This window comes from Mus musculus, chromosome X, assembly GCF_000001635.26.
Source record: "Mus musculus strain C57BL/6J chromosome X, GRCm38.p6 C57BL/6J".
NCBI classification, from domain to species: Eukaryota; Metazoa; Chordata; class Mammalia; order Rodentia; family Muridae; genus Mus; species Mus musculus.
In genome coordinates, this window is record NC_000086.7 from 28,441,750 (window position 1) to 28,469,200 (window position 27,451).

A 27,451-nucleotide genomic window follows, 5' to 3' on the forward strand; every position below is an offset into this window, starting at 1 on the left:
TGTGGTAGCCTAGTCCAGGTTAGTTGACCAGTCTTTCTGCCCTCTGGGTCCCTCCATTCAAAGGCAAACAGGAGCTGACTCTTAGGGTGCAAGCGCAGGCAAAAGAAGGCATCTTTTAAGTCCAGGACTGTATACCATGTTCTCTCGGGTGGGAGAGAGCTTAATAAATTGTACGGGTTCGGGACTGTGGGGTGAATGTCCAGGACCCTTTTGTTAACTTCCCGGAGGTCTTGCACCGGGCGATAGTCATTGGTCCCTGGTTTTCGAACTGGCAGAAGTGGTGTATTCCAGGGGGACTGACAGGCCACTAAAACTCCTTGGTCTAGCAACCTCTGGATATGAGGCCGGATGCCCTCCCTAGCTTCCTTGCTCATGGGGTATTGTCTTACCGAGATGGGGGTGGCATCAGCTTTAAGTTCTACCACAACCGGAGGCACTTGTTTAGCCAACCCCATTCCTGCTTGTTCTGCCCAGACATTGGGGAACGCAGTTAGCCAGCCTGAAGAGACTGCATTTTTGGGTTGCTCTTCATGCAACCGGTACTCTTCCTCTGTGTTGAGGACAAGGCAGGCAACGGGGGCTTTTCCCCAGCTTACTTGTGGGCCTTCTGAAGTAAATTGGACTTGAGCCTTTAGTTTGGTTAGCAAATCGCGCCCCAAGAGGGGAGCAAGACACTCAGGTATCACCAGGAAGGAGTGGGTCACTATGTTCTTGTTTATCTGTAGGGCTCATTCGGTCGTCCAGGGGTAAAATTTACTACCAGTGGCTCCAATCACCATGGTCTTTTTAGAGCCTAGCTTGCCTCGGGGGCTAGTGAGTACTGAATGCTCTGCTCCGGTGTCTATCAGGAAGTTGACGGGGGTCCCCTCCACGGACAAAGTTACCCTAGGCTCAGGGAGGGGGTCTGAGCCCCGACTTCCCTAATCATCTTCTAGGGTCAGGACCTTGGATTGCTCCCGGTTTTTAGGGCAGTCTCTAGCCCAGTGTCCTTTCTCTTTGCAATAGGCGCATTGGTCTTTTTCCAGTGGTATCTTTCTGCCACCTGGCGGTTTCACTGCCCTGTTGCCCAGGAGCCCTGTTTTACCTTTTCCTGACTGTCTATCATTTACAACTGCGGCCAAAATTTTACTCAAATTTCTCTCCTGACGGCGATCCCGTCTATTTTCCCTCTCCTCCATTTCTTTCTTCTCTCTCTCCTGCCTCTCTTCTTCTGTTTCCCTCTTATGATAGACTTTCTCTGCTTCTTTTACTAAATCTTGGAGCGTATGATCTTGGAGCCCCTCCAGCCTTTGCAGCTTTTTCTTAATGTCGGGAGCGGACTGACCAATGAAGGCCATGGCTACAGCGGCTTTCTGCCCCTCTGACGAGGGGTCAAAAGGGGTGTACCTCCTATATGCCTCCATGAGACGCTCAAGGAAGACTGAGGGTGGTTCAGTCTGCCCCTGCAAGACCTCTCTTACCTTAGCCAAATTGGTGGGCCGTCTAGCGGCCCCTCTGAGACCTGCCACTAGAGTCCGGCGATAGACAAGGAGGCGTCCCCTACCTTCCGCGGTGTTGTAGTCCCAGTTGGGGCGGTTCAAGGGGAAAGCCTCGTCCACGAGATTAGGGAGGGCAGTGGGTGTGCCGTCCTCTCCTAGAACATTTTTTCTCGCCTCCATCAGGATTCTTTCTCTTTCTTCTGTGGTGAAAAGAACCTGCAAAAGCTGCTGACAATCATCCCAAGTGGGTTGATGGGAGAACATAAGTGACTCAAGGAGCCCAGTAAGCCCAGAGGGGTTCTCAGATAAGGGAGGGTGGTTAGTTTTCCAATTATATAAATCAGAAGAGGAAAAAGGCCAGTATTGTAAAGGAATGAGATCATTAGGTCCTGACGCTGGCCCTCCCACATGTGCTCTAAGTGGCAAGGCAACTGTTGAATCCGGCCCCCCTTCCTCCCCGGGGCTTCGGCCTCGGCGGCTGCGAGTGCCTCCCGCCGGTCCCTGAGCCCCTCTCGCTATTGGTCCCTGTGGTGGGGCGGCTGCAGGTGGCTGCTGGGGCAGGGGGTAAGGGGGAGGTTGGGAGTCCATCCAGAGGAGGTCGTCAATCTCTGGATAAATCTTGGGGGGTGCTGACGGGCCGGACTTTCCAGCTGCATCAGACTGGGCAACCACGACCGTCAGTTTCAAAGAATTTGGGGTCCAAGGCTTGACCCATGGAGGTGGGAATTGGACGAGATTCTGCCAGGTCACAATGTAGGGGATCTGATCAGGGTGACCCCCTTCCTCCTGAAAAACAATTCGCCTGACGGCGGCGATTAGTGACAAGTCAAAAGCACCTTCTGGTGGCCAGCCCACTCCAAAGGTCGGCCACTCGGAGGCGCTAAAGTTCTGCCACGGACCCTTTCTGACCTCCACCGACTGGTTGAGGGCTCTGACCTGCACCTCCTTCCAATGCTCCAGAGTTAGAGAAAGGGGAGTGGACACAGATTGTCCCATTTCTAGAATAATAGTAGACACAACAAGAGCGAACACAAGACTAAGACAAAAAAGAAACCAAAAACGGCGGCGACTTCGCGTCAACCACAAGCAACTCAAAGAATCAGATGGCCTTTCTAAGGCCGGCCGATTGAGACCCTCTGCGCGAGGTGGGACTCGAACCCACGATCTCGCAACAAAACACGAGGTGGGACTCGAACCCACGGTCTCGCAACAAGGCGCGAGGTGGGACTCGAACCCACGATCTCGCAACCCCAGATGGTCTCTTGGCCTCCAAAGGGGTCCACCAGGCGTCACTGGTCCTACCCTGTTCCTCCTGGGACGTCTCCCAGGGCAAACGGACGGTGGACACCTGGACACGACTATCCTTATCCACCCCGCGTTCCCTCTCGGAGCGCGGTCTCACTGAGCGTCCGCAAAACCGAAACTGTGATCGCACCAAACTTAGAAACAGAACACAGACACCAGACCAAGGCAGGTCAAAGAATCTTACCTTAAAGTGGGTCTATGACCTCTGGGTGGTCGCGCTAATCCCGGACGAGCCCCCAAATAAAAGACCCCCGAAGGGAGACCCTCACTCAAGCCTCGGGACAGCCGCGGACCCAAGAAGACACTGAGACCGAACTCAAATTGTAGTGGGCAAGATTTAATAAAGTAACAGCAAGAAAGCACATAGACCAGAGCTCTGGGGTCGAAACTCATACACCTAGTATGGTATAGAGGAGAATCGACCTCGAGCCAAATTTTTCACAGGCTTATATAGGAAAAACTCAAGGGGGGAGAGCGGGGCAGGGAAAGTACAAGTTTGCATAACTAAGGGGTTCTGCCAAGGGACAAGGGGTTCTGCCAAGGGAATTCTACGTAACTAAGGGGTCATGTCCTATTATTTGGCAATGTACCCGGTTCATTCTGAGGTTGTTCCAGGAGGCCCTTATCTCAAAAATGTTCTTGGAACAGTCCTTAGTTGGGAGGGTTCGAACTCTAGGGTGAGGAGTTCAGGAATGCATTCTGGGGTGAAGAGTTCAGGAGTGTTCTGGGAACAATCTCTAGATGGGAGGGGTCGGGCTCTGGGGTGAGGAAGAGTTCAGTAATTTTTTTATCTTTATTCTTCAGTTGGAAAAATGACTCATCTGTTAAAAGCACCTGTTCTATGCAGATGACCGGGCACAAAACACCCACATCGTGGCTCACAATTTATGCACAGCTAAAGTTTCAGAGAATCAGTGCACACTTCCAGCCTCTGTAGGCAACAGAGGCATAAGTGCGAGAGAAGGCCAGAAGGGTCTAGCACGTTCTTGTAATCAAGGTCAGTACTAGGAAGGTGGAGACAGGAGGGTACCAGGGGATATAGGGGATCTGGATGCTCCCTTCTGATCTCTTAGGACAGAATAAACTCTTGTGGTGTGCGTATGTACATTCAGAAAGATTCCACACACATTCAATGTTACGCACATGAATAAATACAAACCAAAATGGCATGCAAGAGACTCTACAGTTGAAATAAAGTACTGCCGTTTGCAGTGTTTCATGTTTCACGTTTGTTCAAGTTTTTCAAGTATGTAAGGGCTTATGAACCTAGAATTTGTCTTAAAGCCAGTAGTAGCTCATTCCCACCTCCTGAAAACTCCCTTTGAAGCGATGGTGCCTGGTACTCCATGTACGCATGAGCAGGATATATTCAGCCAATCAGCACAGACCTGATTTCTCCAGCTTGCATCACAAAGGGTCCTAAGAATCCTCAGTCCAGGCATCTCTGCTGACAAAGGTTTTTATACCATTGAGGAGTTGAGCACGGAAGGGTGCAGTTGTGAAGGTGTTCACCTTTGAGATAACCAGTAAGTGATAATCGGCTCTGCTCAGGGTTGTTGGACAGTTAATCAAGGTATGACAGGGTGGGGCATATCAGGCCCAGGTTGCCACTAGGTGAGAAAATGCCTCATGATCGCCATTTCCTATGGCTTCTGATTGTTAAGTGAAGGTGGAGGACCATATTCATGGCAGAGGATTGAACAGGTCAGGGCCTTAGAAGATTGTGAACCCTTGGAGGACACAATCATGGGGCCTTGGAATAGGATCAGAGAGCTGGCTGCAGGATTGAGGGTCGGGGGAGCATGGGGCTGTGAGTGAGGATCCTTGGCGCTTGTCCTGTGTGCTGTAAGGAGCCTTAGGGTCCAACTTGGCGCTTGTCCTGTGTGCTGTCCGGGACCCATTAGAAACACACTGAGGATTCCTCCCTCTTCATTGTCTTCTCTATGGTGTGTTCCTTTGGTATAGACTGTATGGACATTGCAGAGAGGGGAGTGGCGTAGGAAGAATGAATGAAAAGAAGAAGAGGAGACATTACAAGAGATTAATAAGTAATCTGGGAAGGATTCTGAACAGGGATCCTCCTGTCTAATCGCCCATGTATTGGGATTAAAGACTTGGACCACCAAGTTCAGCTTTTTCTCTCAGTTTTAGTTCTGTAGGATGGGATCTTCCTTTGTAGCTCAGGCTGTTCTGGCTTGGGCTGGCCTTTAACTTACAATCTTCAGATGTTTGAAATCCTCGGCTTCCCCCAATCCCAAATTTCTCCAATATAAGGATTTTCTGTGTGGGTAATGGTGGTGAGTGTTTGTTGTAGACTGAGCATTGGGTATTCTTGACATGAATATATAGTTACCATGTTCATCATCTTTCTGGATAGTACCATGAATTTACTTTAAAACAGAGATATACTGAAAATTGGAATTGCTGATGTTTTGTTTAAAAAGAATCTTTGGGAGATAGTACCAAAATTCAGATGCCTCAAAGTTTAAATGCAAACACATTTTGCTCATCATTTTTGGTGAGAAAAGGAGGACTCACGTATTAAAGGCTGACCTGTTTTTGCCTTTTTTAAACTGAGAAATGACAGATTGTTAACTTGGGTTCTAAAGAAGGATTTAAAATAAGTAAGTTAAAGAAGATTTTAAAACAAAGTTGGGAGGGAGAGGGACATGATAAATGGGATACATGAAGGAAATTGTAAGGGGAAGCATATATATATATATGTGTGTGTGTGTGTGTATGTATATATATACATATACATATACATATACATATACACATACACATACACATACATATACACATACACACACATACACATATACACGTGTAACCATATTGAATATGTATGCAAAACTCTCTGATAAAGACAAATTATTAAAAATATAAGTGTTAAAAAACAAAAGAAACAATCTTTCAATGAGCTAAAATAATTATTTGACTTTTTGACATTTTTAACTATTTAAATGATACCTTTGGATTTAGATAACTACTTTTTTTTCTTTTTTCCTTTTTATTTATATTTTTTAACTAAGAAGACAACTGAGCGCTTAAGAGAAAAATGTCTATTAAGAAACTGCGGGTGATACCAAAGGAAGGTTACTTATTACTTGTTGACTTTGATTCAGATGAAGAAGAAGAGCAGGCTCATTCTGAAGGTATCCAGTCTTCAGTATTGATTGTGTCCTGCAGTTCATTAGACTTTTCCCAACTCACCTGCAATGGAAGAAGTCTTTTCTAAGTTTTCATGTACTTCATTTCTAATTTTACCTATATCTATATATTCCTATACCCGAGTTTTAGCAGTGCATATACCTACTCTTGGCACTTTAGACATAATATGTTGAGAAACAATAACTTGCTATGATTTTACCCCAGAAAAAGATCTGAACGGTGTTCCTATATGTTAGCAAAACATGAATTTATCTCATAAAACCTGCAAATAAATTATTTCATTCCTTTTTTCTATTATATATTTTCTTTATTTACATTTCAAATATTATCACCTTTTCTATTTCCCCTCTGCAAATCCCCTCTCCTCTCACCTCTCCCCCTGCCCCCAACACACCCACCCCCAATTCCTGGCCCAGGCATTCCTTAATACTGGGGCATAGGACCTTTACAGTACCAAGGGTCTCTCCTCCCGTTGATGACATACTAGGCCATCCTCTCCTACATATGCAGCTGGAGCCATAAGTCCCACCATCTGTTTTATTTGATTGGTGCTTTAGTCCCAGGGAACTCTGGGGGTACTGGTTAGTTCATATTGTTTATCCTCCTATGGGGCTGCAAACCCCTTATGCTCCTTGGGTACTTTCTCTAGCTCCATCATTGGGGACCCTGTGCTCAGTACAATGGATGTCTGTGAGCATTCACTTCTGTATTTGTCAGGCACTGACAGATCCTCTCAGGAGACAGCTATATCAGTCTCCTGTCCCCAAGCTCTTGTTGGCATCTGCCATAGTGTCTGGGTTTGTTGGTTATTTATTGGATTGATCCCTGAGTGAGGCAGTCTCTGGATTCATTCAGTCTCAGCTGCAAACTTTGTCTCTTTAACTCCTTCCATGGGCATTTTGTTTCCCATTCTAAGAAGGAATGACGTATCCACACTTTGGTCTTCCTTCTTCTTGAGTTTCATGGGTTTTGCAGGTTGTGTCTTGGTTATTGTGAGCTTCTGGCATAATATCCACTTATCAGTGAATGCATATCCTGTGTGTTCTTTTGTGATTGGGTTATCTCCCTTAGGAAGATATCATCAAGATCCATCCATTTGTCTAAGAATTTCAAGAATTCATTGTTTTTAATAGCTGTGTAGTATTTCATTATGTAAATGTACCACATTTTCTGTATCCATTCCACTGGGGAGGGACATCTGGGTTGTTTTCAGCTTCTTGCTATTATAAATAAAGATGCTATGAACATAGTGAAGCATGTCAGTATTACAAGTTAGAATATCTTCTGAGAATATGCCCAGGAGGAGTATTGCTGGATCTTCCAGTAAAACTATGTCCAATTTTCTGAGGAAACACCAGACTGACTTCCAGAGTGGTTTTACCAGCTTGCAATCTCACCAGCAATGGAGGAGTGTTCCTATTTCACCACATTCTCGCCAGCATCTGCTGTCATCTGAGTTTTAGATCTGAGCCATTCTGACTGGTATGAGGTGGAATCTCAGGTTTATTTTGACATGCACTTCCCTGATAATTAAGGATGATGAACATTTTTTAGGTGCTTCTCTGCCATTCGGTTTTCCTTAGTTGTGAATTCTTTGTTTATCTCTGTCCCCATTTTTTAATGGGGTTATTTGATTTTCTGGAGTCCAGATTCTTGAGCTCTTTATATATATTGGATATTAGTCCCCATCTGATTTAGGATTGGTAAAGATTTTTTCCCATCTATTGGTTGCTGTTTTGTCCTATTGACAGTGTCCTTTGACTTATAGAAGCTTTGCAATTTTATAAGGTCACATTTGTCTATTCTTAATCTTACAGCACAAGCCATTGCTGTTCTGTTCAGGAATTTTTCCCTTGTGCCCATGTCTTCGAAGCTCTTCCCCACTTCCTCCTCTATAAGTTTCAGTGTCTCTGGTTTTATGTGGAGTTCCTTGATCTACCTAGACTTGAGCATTGTGCAATGAGATGAAAATAGATCAATTTGCATTCTTCTACATGCTAACTGCCAATTGAGCCAGCACCATTTGTTGAAAATGTTGTCTTTTTTTCCACTGGATGGTTTTTGCTACTTTGTCAATGATCAAGTGACAATAGGTGTGTGGGTTCATTTCTGTGTCTTCAGTTCTATTCCATTTATCTACCTGTCTATCAGTATACCTGTACCATGCAGTTTTTATCACAATTGCTCTATAGTACAGCTTGAGGTCAGGCACGGTGATTCCAGGAGAGATTCTTTTATTTTTGAGAAGAGTTTTTGTATCCTAGGTTTTGTTCTTATTCCAGATGAATTTGCAAATAGCTCTTTCTAACTCAGTTAAGAATTGTGTTGGAATTTTCATGGGGATTGCATTAAATCTGTAGACTGCTTTCGGCAAGATAGCCATTTTTACTACATTAATCCTGCCAATCCATGAGCATGGGAGATCTTTCCATCTTCTGAGATTTTCTTTGATTTTTTCTTCAGAGACTTGACATTTTTATCATACAGATCCTTCTTTCACTTACTCAGTTAGAGTCACACCAACGTATTTTATATTATTTGTGACTATTCTGAAGGGTGTTGTTTCCCTAATTTCTTTTTCATCCTGTTTATTCTTTTTGTAGAGAAATGCCATTGATATGTTTGAGTTAATTTTGTATTCAGCTACTGCACTGAAGCTGTGTATCAGATTTAGGATTTCTCTGGTGTAATTTTTGGGGTCACTTATATATATTATCATATCTTCTGGAAATAGTGAGATTTTGTCTTCTTCCTTTCCAATTTGTATTCATTTGTTCTCTTTTTGTTGTCTAATTGCTCTGACTAGGACTTCAAGTACTATGTTGAATAGGTAGGGAGAAAGTGGGCAGCATTGTTTAGTCCCAGATTTTAGCGGGATTGCCTCCAGTTTCTCACCATTTAGTTTGATGTTGGCTACTGGTTTGCTATCTATTGCTTTTATTATGTTTAGGTATAGGCTTTGAATTCCTGATCTATCCTGGACTTTTACTATGAATGGGTGCTGTATTTTGTCAAATGTTTTCTCAGCATCTAATGAAATGATCATGTGATTTTTGTCTTTGAGTTTGTTTCTATAGTGGATTAAGTTGATGGATTTCTGTATATTAAACCATCCCTCATCACAGGGATCAAGTGTACTTGATCATGATGGATGATCATTTTTATGTATTCTTGGATTCAGTTTGCAAGGCTTTTATTGAATATTTTTGCATCAATTTTCATAAGGGAAATTGGTCTGAAGTTTCCTTTCTTCATTGGGTCTTTGTATGGTTTGAGTATAATTGTAATTCTGGCTTCATAGAACAAATTGAATAATGTCCCTTCTCTTTAGATTTTGCATAATGGTTTGAAGAGTATTGGTATTAGGTCTTCATGAAGATCTGATAGAATTCTGTACTAAACCCATCAGATCCTGGTCTTTTTTGTTTGGGAGACTATTAATGACTGCTTCTATTTCTTTAGGGGTTATGGGAGTATTTCTAGGGTTTATCTGATCCTGAATTATATTTGGTACCTGATATCTGGCTAGAAAAGTGTCCATTTCATCCAGATTTTCCAGTTTTGTTGAGTATAGGTTTTTGTAGTAGGATCTTATGATTTTTTGGATTTCCTAAGTTTCTGTTGTTATGTCTCCCTTTTCATTTCTGGTTTTGTTAATTAGGATGATGTCCCTGTGCCCTTTAGTGAGTCTGGCTAAGGGTTTACCTATCATGTTGATTTTCTCAAACAACCAGCTCCTGGTTTGGTTGATTCTTTGTATAGTTCCTTTGTTTCCACTTGGTTGATTTCAGTCCTGAGTTTGATTGTTTCCTGCCTTCTATTCCTCTTGGGAGAATTTGCTTCCTTTTGTTCTAGAGCTTTTAGTTGTGCTGTCAAGCTGCTCCTGTATCCTCTATCCAGTTTCTTTTTAGAGGCATTCAGGGCTGTGAAGTTTTCTCTTATTACTGTTTTCATTGTGTACCATATGTTTGGTTATGTTGTAGCTTCATTTTCATTAAACTCTAAAAAGTCTTTAATTTCCTTCTTTATTCCTTCCTTGACCAAGTTATCATTGAGTAGGTTGTTGTTCACATTCCACATATATGTGGATTTTCTATTACTTATATTATTATTGAAGATCAGCATTAGTCTGTGGTGATCTGATAGGATGCATGGGATTATTTCAATATTTTTATATCTGTTGAGGCATGTTTTGTGACTGATTATATGGTCAATTTTGGAGAAGGCCTCATGAGGTACAGAGAAGAAGGGATATCCTTTCGATTTAGGATAAAGTTTTCAACTAAATCCATTTGTTTCATAACTCCTGTTGGTTTCACTGTGTCTGTTTTTAGTTTTTGTTTCCAGGATGTGCCCATTGATGAGAGAGGGGTGTTGAAGTCTTCCACTATTATAGTGTGCAGTGCAATGTGTATTTTGAGGTTTACTAAAGTTTCTTTTATGAATGTGGCTGCCCTTGCATTTGGAGCATAGATGTTCAGAATTGGGAGTTCCTCTTGGTAAATTTAATTTTGATGAATATGAAGTGTTCCTCCTTGTCTTTTTTGATAACTTTGGGTTGAAAGTCAATTTTTTTTGATATTCTAATGCCTACTCCAGCCTGTTTCTTGTGACCATCTGCTTGGAAAATTGTTTTCTAGCCTTTTACTATGAGGTAATATTTGTCTTTGTCTGTGAGATTTGTTTCTTGTATGAAACAAAATGCTGGGTCATGCTTACACATTAAGTCTATTAGTCTATGTCTTTTTATTGTGGATTTGAGTCCACTGATATTAAGAGATATTAAGAAATAGTCGTTGTTGGTTCCTGTTATATTTGTTTTTAGAGATGGAATTTTGTTCATGTGGCCATCTTCTTTTAGGTTTGCTGCAAGATTACTTTCTTGCTTTTTCTAGAATGTAATTTCCCTCCTTGTTTTGGTGTTTTCCCTTCATTATACTTTGAAGGGCATGATTTTTTGGAAGATATTGTGTAATTTTGCTTTTGTCATAGAATACCTTGGTTTCGCCATCTATGGTAAAAGAGTTTTACTGTGTATAGTAGCCTTGGTTGGCATTTGTGCTCTCTTAGGGTCTGTATGTCAACTGTCCTGGATCGTCTGGCTTTCATAGTCTCTGGGGAGAAGTTAGGTGAAATTCTGATAGGTCTGCCTTTATATGTTACTTGAACTGTTTTCCCTTACTGCTTTTAATATTCTCTTTGTTGTGTGCATTTGGTGTTTTGATTATTATGTGATGGCAGGAATGTCTTTTCTGGTCTAAAGTATTTGGGGATCTGTAGGCTTCTTTTATGTTCATGGGCATCTCTTTCTTTAGGTTAGGGAAGTTTTCTTCTATAATTTTGTTGAAGATATTCACTGGCCCTTTAAGTTGGAAATCTTACTTCTCATCTATACCTATTATCCTTAAGTTTTGTTTTCTCCTTGTATCCTCAATTTCCTTGATGTAATTATTTCATTTATAAAAGCTGTTTCAAAAACTCACGTGGGCAGTTTTTCCAGAGAAATGCAAATTGAAAATACTTTATTAACTATTACTTATATAGCATACTTTCAAATGTTTCCATTTTCTATTGTCAATATAGTAAAAAGGCCAGCATTTGGCAAACATGAGAATATGCCGCCTCACGTAGAAGCAGATGAAGATATAAGGTAATATTTTCAATTTTTCCCAGTTCAATAGAGTACTTCAAAAGTAGTGTTTGTGATCCCTTCACTGGAGGAGTAGATTCAGGAAAATCAACAATTCATGGTCAGATGCAACTATATATTGAGTTCAAGCCCTGCTTGGGGTCCTTAAGTCCTTGTCATCACAAACACATAGCAACTTGGACAATATAGCCACCTGCATGGGATCTTCCCAGATATAAACACAAACAAAAGGAGAAACATCATAAAAATAAGAGGGGGACCATCTGGGAAGAAGAAGGGTCTCAGCAAGTGTGGGAGAGTTATGAATAAACTACTGTGGGGTATAAATGTATGAATTGTTAAAAGTAAATAATTCAGGTTCACTTTGGTTGTCTACCATGTATTTTATATGAATATGACATTTGTTCCAAACCACACATTATATATCTATTCTAAATAATTAAAAGAAGTTCCTGTGTAAAGTTTTTTTTTGTGTGTGTGCTAGGCAAATGCTCTACCAGTCCACTATATTTCTAGCTTTAAAATTTTATTGTCCTTTCTTCACAGAGATGAACAAGACAGTATGTTGGATAAATCTGGAGGTAGGTGTTTTTGGAGATATTTGCCTGTTGTTTGAAGAGGACAGAAGATGGCATCAGATCTCTATAAACCCTATAGCATAGGAGGATAATTTTAGGTTTCACAATAATTGTAGTTTTCTTTAAAACACATACAGATGACTACTCACCCAACATTCAGAAACAAAGATTAGCTGAAGGTGTACCTCAGTGGTACAGCACCATGTAAAAGCTATGAGTTTCATCTTCAGTGGTGAAAAAAAAAACCCAACCAACACACGAAATTAACAAAACACCTACCAAACAAACAAAAAACAACAATAAGCCTCACAAATGAAATGTTAGTTTTTCCAGTTTGCCCAATTAACTGTAAAGTGAGCAAGAAATGCAATTGGCTATTGTAAGGAAACAAACAAAACCAGCATTAAGCATTTTAGGAACTTAAATTTAGGCATGATTAGAGAAATATGCACCCCCCCCAAAAAAAAAAAAAAGACAGTGGCTACAGCAACATAACAAACCCTGCAGAGGGGCTAGAATTATGGCTCATTTGGTAAAGTGCTTTCCTTGAAAATATATGGACTTAAGGTGGGGGCCTAGAATCCACTTTAAAAATGCAGGCTGCAGTCCAGTGCTGAGTAGGTAGAGATAGCTAGCTGGCTAGCCAGGCTAGTGACGTCGGTGAGCTGCAGATTCAGAGAGACCCTGTCTCTGAAGATTTAAGTTGGATCAGGCAGTGGTGGCGCATGCCTTTAATCCCAGCATTTGGGAGGCAGAAGCAGGGGGATTTCTGTGTTTGAGGCAACCCTGGTCTACAGGGTGAGTTCCAGGACAACCAGGGCTATACAGAGAAACCCTGTCTGGAAAAACAAACAAACAAAAAATGTAAGTTGGAATATGATTGAGAATACAGTCTTCTTCTGCACACATATACTGAAATGTATACACATCATTTTTGCTGAATCTCTTTTTATGATTTACAGAATCCTTTAAAATTATGTTTTTTTTCTTTTTCTGGAAATAGACAATATGAGGAAAGTGTCATATTTCTATAATCTCCACTGTATATTAAAAATAAACATCTATCGAGAGAAATGATCCAGCATACCTTAAAACACACACAGGGCAGGGATGGAAAGATAGCTTTCAAATTAAGACCACTTGTTGCTCTTGGGGAAAACCAAGGTTTAGTTCCTAGGACCCATATAATGGCTCACAACCATTTGTAATTCTAGATCCCGGGGATTTGGCATCCTATTCTAGTTTCTATGAGCACCAGACATGCATGTTGAACAAATACAAACATGCAAAAGCACGTTAGTTAAATAAATAAAACAAATCCGAAATACACATAACAGCCCCTTCAACTGAAACAAAGTAGGAGAGTCTTCTTTGGGGTTCATTTTATTTTAACTTTCAAGTTAGTATTGCAAACTTGGAAAATGGAAAACTTCTGGGTAGTAGTGGCAGCTAAAATACTATCTCTTATTTGCTGCTTGGATGACAGATGACTGATAGAGCCTCTCTCACTTTAGTAAGCATGTGCAAACACGGCCAATCAGCAAGGGGCTTGGCTGAGATTGTTTTCCAGCTGCCCAATCCCTGTTACCCAGTATGCTTTGTGGTGGCCACGAAGCTGAGTTCTTGAGGAAGGGAAGTTTCTTGAGGAAGCATGGTAGGGGGAAGTCTCTGTGGAGGTAGTCAGTGACCTGTTAAAAGATGGTTAATAATGGTTCAGGTGGGGGTCCGGATGGGGTGAAGGTGGAGGGGAGGAGGTGTTACTTCCAGAGTAAGGAGAGGAGATGACCCTCCCTGGACTCCGGATAGCACTGCTGCTGGGTTCACAATCGACTTTACCCACTTAGACCTCTGCGGTGAAAAACGGAGAACTTCACTAAGGGCAGGAGTTTGAACAGTCTAGTATCTAGCAGAAAGCAGGAAGGCCATGGAATTGGAGACCCTGAAAGTCTTCCTTGGGCCTGGGGATGTGAAGTGTGAGTAAACTGGAGGTCAGTTAGTGGCAGAAACAGACTAGAACCTTTTCTGTGCTGCTGCTACCCGACAGAAATTTATTAAAAACAAACTGAAGACGAGTCTTCATTTTCTTCTACCTGGTGTTGAAAGGCCAGATTGCCGAAACTTGTATATATAGGATCCAAACGGCCTCAAAATCCCGAGGCTCCTCTCAGCCTCTGAAGTGCTGGAACTTCAGACATACTTCAGGCCAGGCTGTGTTTATTTATGTGTTGTTTTGGTTTAGGGAAGTAAGCTCTAACTCTGTATCTCAGGAGTGTCTGAAACCTCATGTGCAGCTTGAACTGGCCTTGAAACTGAAGTCCTCAGCCTTACAAATGTACTGGGACCTGAGGAAACATGCTTGTTTTATTTTTACTTTTAAAATTTGTGGGGGTTTTTCATAGTTGAAGATTGAACCCAGAGCTTCTTGCTGTAGCAGTGAAATATATGTCCAGCCAGACAGAACTTTATAATTTAGATTTGTATTTCGATGAAAAAGATTGAGGAGCTTGGTTGTGATAATAGCAACTATGATTTTATTTGGAGATTGAGATGCAGACACATTTTCTCTAACTTATCAAAAACCTTGCAGGAATGGGACCAACATGCAGATCCTCTTATGTTTAGATATAAACCCACATGAAGTCACAGTTAAAGCCATCATAGTGTGTGTGTGTGTGTGTGTGTGTGTGTGTGTGTGTGTGTGTGTGTGTCTGTGTGTGTGTGTGTGTAAGAGAGAAAGAGAGAGAGAGAGAGAGAGAGAGAGAGAGAGAGAGAGAGAGAGAGAGAGAGTTTTAAAGTAAAAAATAACACACCTCTATTCTTTTATAGTAAGGAAGACCAAGATACTTTATTCAACTTAAATAATTCTTTTTAAAAATGTGTACATATTAAAGTTAAGGTTATTAATGGCTATCTTTGAAGCCAACTATTGTGTTCCATGTTTAAATACTAAAGTCTTTAGTATTAAATCAGAGGGTAATAGAAATATGGTTTTATCTTTAAACCCTTTTTGCAATTATGAAGTGCTGTTTTTGTAAAAATCATTCCTTAATGTTATTTTATATTTCAATTTTATTAGTTTAAGTGATTTTTTTTAATTCAAATGGCTTGAGAAAATTTCTTTTTATTTTAAATCAGAAAACGTAAGTTTCTCAGAGGAATGGCAGCGTTTTGCACGTTCTGTAGAGACACCAATGGAAAACTGGAATTTGTTAAGTGGTGAACAGCAAGTTAGGAATGCTTCAGAATTGGACCTTATGGAAGGTACCAAATATTTAATGATGGGCATTGATGTTACACTTCCTTTTTTCTCAGTTGTTCTTCTTAGGCTTGTAAAGGAGATCAAAAATCTCATATTGTATCTCTTGTCTTTAATCACAACATATAAATAAACAGCTTAAAACATATTTTTAGATGACAATTAGACATTACTTGATTTTGTTTAACTTCTAGGCAAATAATAGATCTGCTTTAAAACCTAATGTTGGCACTATGCCTGAATGATCACAAAGTATTTCATTAAAATTTGCAAAATAACATAATTGTTTTAATATCTTGTTTTATTACGAACCCAGTACAGAATCCAGTAACTCATGATGATGGGAATGCAAATCCTGAAGAAGTAGTTGGAGATACATGGTAATGTGTTCAAACTTATTATTTCCTTCTTAGTGTAAGTACTTCCAGAAAAATTTAATTGATTGTATAGCAAGTAATGTATATTAATAATTGGAATATGATATATACTATAAACAATATTTCTATAAGATTAATCCTTAATTTTAATGGTTTTCTTGGAGGGTGTAATGTTGTGGGTCAAACTCTCATCGTCCTGCTTGTAGGACAAAAGCTGAGCAATCAAACAGTATCCCCAGCATCCTTACTTTGTAAAGCTTTAATTACTTCACAGATCTCCAGTACAAAATATACTGGGAAATTTTGAAGGTACATTTTTGGATATATAATTTGTTTAAACTATATAGTATTAACATAATTTATATATTAGGAAGTATTGATTAATATACTATATGACATCTTAATGACTTATTTATATGTAGTATTTTGTGAATATTTTTTTTAATTTAATTTATTTATTATGTGATATTATCTTTATTTACATTTCAAATAATAGCCCTTTCCTGGTTTCACCCCAGAAACTCCCTATTCCATTACCCCTCCCTGTGCTTCTATGAGGGTGTTTGCCCACCCACCCACTCCCACTTCCCCACCCTCGCATGTGGGTACACTGGGGCATTGAACCTTCACAGGACCAAGGACCTCTCCTCCCACTGATGTCTGACAAGGCCATCTTCTGCTATATATGCACTGGAGCCATGGGACCCCCTCTTTTGTTGATGGCTTAGTCCCTGGGTGCTCTGGGAGGTCTGGTTCGTTCATATTGTTGTTCTTCCTATAAGGTTGCAAACCCCTTCAAATCCTTCAGTCCTTCCTCTAACTCCTCCACTGGGAATCCTATGATCAATCTGATGGTTGGCTGTGAGCATCAGCCTCTGTTCTTGCCAAGCTCTGTCAGAGCCTCTCAGGAGAAAGTCATATTAGGCTCCTGTCAGCAAGCACTTGTTGGCATCCACAATCGTGACTGGGTTTGGTGTCTGTATATGGGATGGATACACAGTTTGGGCAGACTCTAGATGGTCATTCCTTCAGTCTCCGCTCTGTACTTTGTCTCCATGTTTCCTCCCAGGAGTATTTTGTTCCCCATTCTAAGAAGGACTGAAACACCCACACTTTTGTCTTCCTTCTTCTTGAGCTTCTTGTGGTCTGTGAATTACATTTTGGGTATTCTGAGCTTTTAGACTAATATCCACTTATCAGTGAGTGCATACCATGTTTGTACTTTTGGGATTGGGTTACCTCACACAGGATTATATATTTTAGATCCATCCATTTGCCTGTGAATTTCATGAAGTAATTGTATCTGTACCATTACCATACATTTTTATCATTATTTCTCTATAATACAGCTTGAGGTCGGGAATGATTCCCCCTGAAGTTCTTTTATTGTTGAGAATAGTTTTTTGATATACTGGATTTCTGTTATTCCAAATGATTTTTCAAATTGCTCTTTCTATCTCTATGAAGAATTGAGTTTGAATTTTGATGGAGATTGCATTGAATCTGTTGATTGCTTTTGGCAAGATGGCCATTTTTACTAAATTAATTGTGCCAATCTATGAGCATGGGAGATCTTTCCATCTTTTGAGATTTTCAATTTCTTTCTTCAGAGACTTGAAGTTCTTATCATACAGATCTTTCGCTTGCTTGGTTCGAGTCACACCAAGGTATTATAATTTGTGACTATTGTGAAGGGTGTTGTATCCATAATTTCTTTTTCAGCCTGTTTATCCTTTGAGTAGAGGAAAGCTACTGATTTGCTTGAGTTAATTTTATATCCAACCACTTTGCTGAATTTGTTTATCAGGTTTAGGGGTTCTCTGTTGGAATTTTGGGGGTCACTTACATATACTATCATATCATCTGCAAATAGTGATATTTTGAATTCTTCCTTTCCAATTTTTATCCCTTTGACCTCTTTTTGTTATATAGTTGCTATGGATATAACTTCTAGTACTATAAAATACTACTATATTATATACTACTGTGAATAGGTAGGAAGAGAGTGATCTTGTCTTGTCTGATATTAGTGGGATTGCATCAAGTTTCTCTCCATTTATTTTGATGTTGGATACTGGTTTGCTCTATATTGCTTTTACTATGTTTAGGTATGGGCCTTGGCTTCTTGATCTTTCCAAGAATTTTATCATGAAGAGTTGTTGAATTTTTGCAAATGATTTCTCAGCATCTAATGAGATAATACTGTGTTTTTTTTCCTCAAGATTGTTTACATAGTGGATTACGCTGATGGATTTCCATATATTGAACCATCCCTGTATCCCTGGGATGAAGAACATTTGATCATGAAGGATGATCATTTTAACGTGTTCTTTGTTTGGGTTTACCAGAATTTTATTGAGTATTTTTGCATCAATATTCATAAGTGAAACTGGTCTCAAGTTTCCTTTCTTCATTTGGGTCTTTGTATGTTTTGGGTATAAGTGTAATTGTGGCTTCATAGAAAATTGAATAGTGTTCCTTCTCTTTTGATTTTGCATAAAAGTTTGAAGAGTATTGGTATTAGGTCTTCTTTGAAGGTCTGATAGAATTCTGTACTAAACCCATCCGATCCTGGGGTTTTATTTTTGGTGAGGGGGTGGGAGCCTATTAAAGACTGCTTCTATTTCTTTAGGGGTTATACGAGTGTTTACAGGGTCTATTTGATCCTGATTTAAATTGGTACCTGATATCTGTCTAGACAGTTGTCCATTTCATCCAAATTTTCCAGGTTTGTTAAGTATAGGCTCTTATAGTAGGATCTGATAATTTTTTTTGGGGGGGGTTCCTAAGTTTCTGTTTTTGTGTCTCTCTTTTCATTTCTGGTTTTGTTAATTTGGACTCTGTGCCCTCTCTTTAGTCTACCTAAGGGTTTATCTATTTTGTTGATTTTCTCAAAGAACCAGCTCCTGGTTTGGTTGATTCTTTGTATAGTTCTTTTTGTTTCCACTTGTTTCATTTCAGCCCTGAGTTTGATTATTTCCTGCCTTCTACTCCTCTTGGGTGAATTTGCTTCCTTTTGTTCTAGAGCTTTTAACTGTGCTGCCAGGCTGCTAGTGTATGTTCTCTCCAGTTTCTTTTTTGGAGGCACTCAGAGCTATTAGTTTTTCTCTTAGAATGCTTTCATTGTGTCCCATAAGTTTGGATATGTTGTAGCTTCATTTTCATTAAACTCTAAAAGTCTTTAATTTCTTCCATGACCGAGTTATCGTTGATTAGACTGTTGTTCAACTACCACGTGTATATATATATATATATATATATATATATATATATATATATATATATATTTATATATATATATATATGGGTTTTGTATAATTTATATCATTATTGTTGTTGTTGTTGTTGTTGTTATTATTATTATTATTATTATTATTATTATTTGGGGGGTTAAGACAGGGTTTTTCTGTGTATCCCTGGCTGTCCTGGAACTCACTTTGTAGACCAGGCTGGCCTTGAACTCAGTAATCCACATGCCTCAGTGTCCCAAGTGCTGGGATTAAAGGCATGTGCCCCCATGCCTGGCTTATTTATATTATTATTGAAGATAAGCCTTAGTCCGTGGTGACTTGATAGGATGCATGGGATTATTTAAATATTTTATATCTGTTGAAGCCTGTTTTGTGACCCATTATATGGACAGTATTGGAGAAGGCATCATGAGGTGTTGAGAAGAAGGCACATTCTTTTGTTTTATGATAAAATGTTCTATGTTATCTATAGATATAGATATCTGTTAAAACAATTTGTTTCATAACTTCTGTTAGTTTCACAGTGTCTCTCTTTTGTTACTGTTTCCAGGATCTGTTCATTGCTGAGAGTGGGGTGTTGAAGTTTCCCACTATTATTATGTAGGGTACAATATATACTTTGAGCTTTAGTAAAGTTTCATTTATGAATTTGGTTGCCCTTGCATTTGGAGCATGGATGTTCAGAATTGTGAGTTCATCTTTGTTGATTCACCCTTTGACAAGTATAGTGACAGTCCTTATCTTTAAAAAACAAAAACAAAAGAAAAACAATAAAAAAAACAAAAAAAAAAAAACAATAACAAAAACCTTTTGGTTGTAAGTTGATTTTATTCCATAGTAGAATGGCTATTCCATCTTGTTTCCTGGAAATATTTGCTTGGAAATTTTTTTCCAGACTTTTCCTCTGAGGTAGTGTCTGTCTTTGTCACTAAGGAGGGTTTCCTGTATGCAGCAAAATCCTGGGTTCTGTTTATGTATCCAGTCTATTACTCTATGTCTTTTATTGGGGAATTGAATCCATTTCTATGAAGAAATATTAAAGACCAGTGACTGTTGGTTGTTTCCTGTTACTTTTGTTGTTTGAGGTGGAATTATGTTTATATTGCTATCTTCTTTGGGGTTTGTTGAAAGAAGATTTCTTTCTTGATTTTTGTATGGTGTAGTGTTTCCCTCCTTGTGTTGTAGTTTTCCATCTATTTTTTTGAAGGTTTCGATTCGTGGAAAGATATTGTGTGAATTTGGTTTTATCATGGAATACTTTGGTTTCTCCATCTACGGTAATTGATAGTTTTGCTGGGTATAGTAGCCTGGGCTGGCATTTGTGTTCTCTCAGGGTCTATATAACATCTGTCCAGAATCTTCTGGCTTTTATAGTCTCTGGTGAGAAGTCTGGTGTATTTCTAACAGGTCTGCCTTTTTATGATATTTGACTTTTTTCCCTTACTGCTTTTAATATTTTATCTTTAGTGCATTTGTTGTTCTGATTATTATGTGTCGGCAGGAATTTCTTTTCTGGTCCAGTTTATTTGGAGTTCTGTAGGCTTCTTGCATGTTCATGTGCATCTTTCTTTAGGTTTGGGAAGTTTTCTTCTATAATTTTGTTGAAGATATTTGCTGGCCCTTTGACTTGGGAATCTTCTCTCTCTTCTATACCTATTTTCCTTAGGTTTTGTCTTCTCATTGTGTCCTGGATTTCCTGGATGTTTAGGGTTAGGAGATTTTTGCATTTTGCATTTTCTTTCACTGTTGTGTCAATGTTTTCTATGGTATCTTCTGTACCTGAGATTCTCTATTCTATCTCTTGTATTCTGTTGGAGATGCTTGCATCTATGTCTCCTAGGTTTTCTTTCTCCAGGTTCATCTCTCTTTGTGAGTTTTTATTCTGTATTTCCATTTTTAGATCTAGATGGTATTTGTTCAATTCCATCACCTGTTTGATTGTGTTTTCTTTAACTTTTTAAGGGATTTTTGTGTTTCCTCTTTAAGGGCTTCTAGCTGTTTTCCTGTATTTCTTTAATGGAACTATTTTTGTTCTTAAAGACCTCTATCATCATCATGAGATGTGATTTTGAATCTGAATCTTTCTTTTCCAATGTGTTGGGGTATTCAAGACTTGCTCTGTTGGCCAAACTGGTTTCTGATGACACCGACTAGTCTTGGTTGCTATTGCTTATATTCTTGCACTTACCTCGTGCCATCTCATTTTCTTTGGTGCTACCTTCCCTTGCTGTCTCTGTCTGGAGCCTGTCCCTCCTGTAATCCTAGTTGTGTCAGAACTCATAGGAGTCCAGCTATCTCTGAGATCTTGGGATCCTGGGATCCTGATATTTTGGGTGTGTCTGAGCTCCTGGAAGTCATGCTGCCTCTTGGATCTTGAAATCCTGGTGTGACCAATCTCCTGAGATCCTGCTGTGTCAGAGCTCCTGGGGGTTAAGCTTTTTCTTGGTGTTGCAAGATTTGGTGAGGTGCCAGAGCCCTAGGTTTTCTCTAGACACAGTTGCATACTGCAAGGAACCTGTGCCTCTGGCCGGGAGGATGATTTTGTTTCCCTGGTTCTTGTGGGGGTCCCAGATACACAGGGTGTTGGGAAAGATATTGTGCCCTCAGCTCTGCTCTTCTGTCAGAACTCCAGTGTTCCTGGGTGTGTCTGATCTCCTGGGAGTCGAGCTTCCTCTGTGATCCTGTGATCTTTAGCATTTCAGAATACCTGAGAGTCGTGCTCCCTCTGGGTGTTTTAAGAGTGGGTGCAAAGCCAGTACCCCAGGTCTGATCCAGGTACAGTTTCAGAACAGATGGAATCCATGCAACTGGAAAGGCAGGAGTTCCTGTGTCCCTGGATCCTTAGGGACTCAGTTACTCCTGATGTTGGGGCCATTCCTGTGATCCTGGGAGTGTTAGAGCACCTGGGATTTGAGCTTACTCTGGGTATTGTGGGACTAGGTCAGCACCCAAGAACTACTCATGACATGGACTCTTGCAAATATTTTTGATTTAGCATCATGGACTTATTTTTGCCTGTGGTACAGAAGTGAAAATGGTGCTTTTTCAACAGGTGTGACATTAATTAAACTTAATTTTATTTTTTTCATATATTTCTGTCTGTGGTGCATATATACACATGTGGAGGGCAGAGGAGGATGTTGGGTTTTGCTCTATTTCTTTCCACCTTATTCCCGTAAGACCTGCTCTTTCACTGAACATGTAGCTAGATAAGCAGCCAGCAAGTCCTAGCAATTCTCACTCTGCCTACCACAGTGCTGCTATTGTAGAAGCAAACATCCATGGTTAGTTTTCTAAATGGGTACTAGAATCAAACTTGCGAACGTCCTCATTTCACAGTAAACCCTATTTATTACTGAGGCATTTTCATAACTGCATTGAAGGGATTTTTAGAGGAAAAAAATGATGTAAACTTTTCTACATTCCATGTATTCAAAGCTAAGTGATATGTATACAAAATTCTGTACATGCAACAGTATTTCGTTGACCCAGTATTAATTTTATATTAAGTCAGTTTCTTTTCTTAAACTCCTCTGTGCTTTTCTTTATATGACACAATGGAAAAATGAATTCTTTAATATAACCCTTATTACTTATTTTTTTAAATTTTATTTTATGGGTATGTTTGTTTTGCTTGATTGTGTGTATGTACACATCTTGTATGTCTTGTACCTGAGGAGGCCAGATGAAGGCATTGAATTCCCTGGAACTGGAGTTATAGGTTGTGAGCAACCTTGTGGATGCTGGGAATCCATTCTCAGATCTCTGGAAGGGAACCAGTGCTCTTAACTGATGAATCATCTCACCAATCCCCTCACTGATTTTTATAAAATGAATTATGTAACTGAAAGTGAAAGACAAATTTACTAACCAGTGAGGGAATGAAACTCAGATCCCAAAGAATCTATTTTAAATTATATGTAATTGAATGTTGCATGAGCTTTCTTAGAGGATAATAATTTGTCTTTGATATATAGTCTCACTATGTATGTCAGGCTGGCTTGAATTTTCCTAAGTAACCTATGTTGTCCTTTACACTGGAAATCTCCTGCTAAGCTTCCTAGACTAGGATCATAGACCCAAAACGTCTTACATGGCTTAAGAAACAATGCTCTTAATACCTATTTTTCAGACATATTTGTGTATTAGTGTTTTGCTTACAGGTATATATGCGCACCACATATGTGCCTGTTGCCCATACATATAAGATGATTATTTCAGACGCCTTGGACTGGAGTCACATAAAGAGAAAACACATGGAAACTTATATCAAAGATTCTTTCAAAAAAATGCAACCAGAAATTAAAATGACTTTGGCAAACGAACAAATGTGAGAGGTAGAGTTGTTAGTTTTGTAGGGTCACATTTGTATCATTTTAAAAATTATATGTGGCTGAAGTTGAAAAAAAAACATTACTGAGCTTTTAGTAAAAATGTGTGTCTTTGATTTTGTCTAAGCAGTTAACCATATAACTTCATGCCTTCAAGTAAACTAAATCTAATTCTTAGAAATCTGTGAAAATTTTTATTTTCTACTTTAAGTACCTGTTAATGAGATTTTAAAATTTGATTTACATTAATTGTGGAAACACAGAAGTCTTACACAAAATCTTAGAAATGTAATTTGTTGTTTATTATGTTTAACAATATGGAAAAAAATCAATTACATATGCAGACAATTTGTATATTTTAATTGACTTATGTTTTGCACTAAGTCTTAACTGAATCAATATAGGAAAATAAATTAGACATTATATTTGATAGAAAATAATGAAAAAATACTTTGAAATACAATTAATATTCTAAAATAAGATATATATGTATTAAAACTTCTTTAATTTTTGAAAAGCTAAAACATAAAAGAAGACTTCTCTGATAATCTTTCAGGGAAAAAAAACTATAATGATTTCCCATTAGATAATTTTTTACTGCTGTTTTTCTTTTTATAGTATGAAATGGTCAATTTAATTTGTTTTGAGTGGTCTTTTTCATATCGGTATGAAATGTGACTGCTTTTATTACTGTGCTTTACAGAAAGAAGATCAACAACAAATTGTGTGAGCAGAAGTTTGATATGGATATACAGAAATTCAATGAAGAACAAGATAAATCAGTGGTTGGTATCATAACTAACTTCATAATTAACCTAGAATAACTAAGTATCAAGTAGGAATGGAGAAACTAGCCTTGTGTTGGGCACATGAAACGAAGTTAAGTTTCATTATCTATCTATCCTTGGTTCTGTTCTAGTCCTACTGAATTGTAAAGCAGAGAAGTATGATCACATACTATATCAATGAAAACCACTAGGTATTTTCTTGTAGACCAGATTATAAATTTTCAAGAGGCAGACTTTTGCTGAAAGATGAAGAGAGGATTACCAGTTTCTACAAAAGTAAGCACACTATGTCAGCCTCAGGTACAGTTGAAAGGAGAGAGAAAGCTTACTTACTGGTGTCATCTGGACTCTGTTGTTAATATTCGAAAGCCATCTCAAACTGGCAAATCAGTTCTTAGAATCCTAAACTTAGTACAAATTTAGTAACAGTGGATAGAAACAACCTTTCTCAACAGCCCTGGCAGAATATTCCTGTGGAAGAATATCACCAAACTATTTTAGATCATCTCTCCATTACTGTACCAATGACTGTAGTCATCACATAGTTTCCAAGTAAGATCTGAGATGATGACCATATTAACTATTTTTTATTTGATTGGTTAACAGTTTGAGAAGTATTCAATTTGAAATGAACAGGAGATCCATTCCTGCCTGGGAAGGCATTGAGGAAGCCGCCATTATGAGTCAGTTCTGGAAAGAGATAGGGACTAAAGATAAAAAGTAAATAAATACTCCAATTGAAGGCAATTTTTAAACCTTGAACCCTGGATGAAATTTCAAGGGGGAGTAATCATCTATGTATATGAGGAGTCTAAAGACAGACTCCCAGAGTACTTCAATATTTGTAATTCTGCATGAGGTGGGGGTGAGGGGGTGAGAGTGAACCAGAAAGGGAAGAGAACAATTGGTACAAATAAAACTACCATGAGTGAAGGAAAACATTTAAGGAAGAAAAGTTCACTAACTTTGTCATATGCTGCTAATGGGTCAAATAAAATAGATTTGCAGGGCTTGAAGATGGTTTATTTGGTAATCTTTCTCACTGTAGGCATGGAGACTCGAGTTTATATTCCCTGAGTAAGCATGCACGCACACACCTCCACCACCACCACTACCACCAACACCACCAACAACAAAACAAACAAGCAAAACTAAAAACAAACCACCACAACAATAAAAGTTGGTGTGGTGGTGAGCATTTTAGAACCACCAAACTCAGATTTAGTTCAGAGATAAGAAGATTCCCAGAGCTTCCTAGCCACCAGTTGTAGCCTAATGGATGAATTCTAGGTTCATTGAGACCCTGTCTCCCAAACAGTGGGATGCAACCAAAGAAGACACCCAATATTAATCCTTTGTCTCCATATGTATGCACGTGTACATTTTTTAAAGAGAAACTTCACAAAGTGGAGGTCATTGTACTTAATCAGGATGATTTGAGTGGAAATGTGAGGTACAAAACTGATCACTGTGAATAAAGGACAAAATAGGAATGTAGTAGCAGAAGGAGAAAAGGTGTAAACAGCCTGTCTTAATTTTTTAAATGCAAATTACCATGGTTGTCTGCCAACATAAAGAATACAAAGAGAAATTTATATTACTACTTCCATTGTTACTTGAGATTGGAACCTAGATAAAACAAATCTACCACTAAACTTTGTCCCCAGACATCTTTTTACACTTTATTTTGAGGCAGGGTATCTTTAAGTGATCAAAACTATTCATGATCTTGTGATCATTCTAACTCAAACTTTATAAAAGTTAGTTTTATAGGCATTACACTGACGACCAGCTAAAGTCATAAATTTAAAATAACAGTTACAGTTGGTGAAACTCTTGACAATAGTTGAGAAAAGTGAAGATGTTTGACTTAGTAAAGAATAAGTATAAGGCATCCTTAAGAAAGGAAAAGAAAGTAGAAGACATGGCACATACACCTTAGGTGGGGGCTAGATACAGAGATGAGGTAGTGAACCACCTCCTGGGATTACTTCTGCTGGTTAGAAAAAGGAGGCCACCATATGGTAAAAGCATTAACACTAGCTAGAGTTAAGCTTCCAGGGCTAGGATTTTACCAAGTTCATGTTTACATGGTGCATGCCTATAAACTTAAGTACTTGAGAGGCTAAGGCCAGTCTCTGCAGCATGGCAAACACTTTCTCATAAAAAAAAGTTTTATTAACCCACAATTGGTAGTATAATTGTATTTCATGTTACTTAAAAATATAAGTATATTTAGTCATAATAGTTGTTAAAATGTTAAATCACTTGGAAAACTATTCCTTTTACATTTCATATGGAATTATTTTTGCTCACGTAAATATTTTAGTATTGGAAATACATTAAGTGGTTGGTTGTTAGCCTAGCATTCATGCTGCATGGCAGTAAAAACAAAAATGAACAGAATTGTTACAGTAATGTTTTCCTTTTACATTTGTAGAACAATTATCAAAAAGAACAACAAGCATTAAAACTGTCCGAATGTAGTCAGAATCTGACCCTGGAAGCAATTGAAGACATGCATGAGAAGTCCATGGAGGTATGTTGCACATGGTCCATAAAATGTCCTTAGGAAACGAAATATGTTTTAGGAATCAAAAAGTTTAACTACTTGATATTTTGAATTATTTCTTACTGAAGTGACTGATATTATCTGTAAAATCCTAATGACTTTGTAGGAATTATTCAAGACATGAAATGATAAATTGGGAATTTGACCTCAGATGTACCTCATAGTTTATTAACACTATAATTATCCTGCTTAACTAAACATAGCACATCTATACATCATTTGCAGAGAATCTTTCATATTTGTATCCTTTGGAGTTTCTTTAGTAAGAAGTGCTTTTCTGTTTTAGGGTTTGATGAACATGGAGACCAACAACTACGATATGCTTTTTGATGTAGATGGTGAAGAGACATTATGAAGCATACTCTGAAGTACTCTTCTCCTTTCCCATCTTCAGACTAATGAAGCATACATATTTCTCACTTGCTGGTACATTTGTAACCAAATAAAAAATTCACTAACATTTTTGTCTCCTATGAAACAGAGTTTGAAAGGCTCTTTAATCCTTGTAATTCTGATGATTCTAAGAAGGAAGTTAACCCCCGTGAAGTGATTACAAAGTTAACTAGGAGGTATACCTTTAGAGTCAAAATAGAACTCCTTTATTTTTAAACATCTTTAATCATTTTCTTGTTTAAGTGTAAGAGCCTCTTTATATTAACTTCCAAACAAAATCTAAATGAATAAGTGAGTG

At 38.8% G+C, this 27,451-nt stretch overlaps 1 pseudogene; it reads left to right on the forward strand.

Annotated features, from left to right (window-relative positions):
• Window positions 1-5,844: 5,844 nt before the first annotated feature.
• On the forward strand, window positions 5,845-27,216 carry Gm7398 (annotated as a pseudogene).
• Window positions 27,217-27,451: the final 235 nt, after the last annotated feature.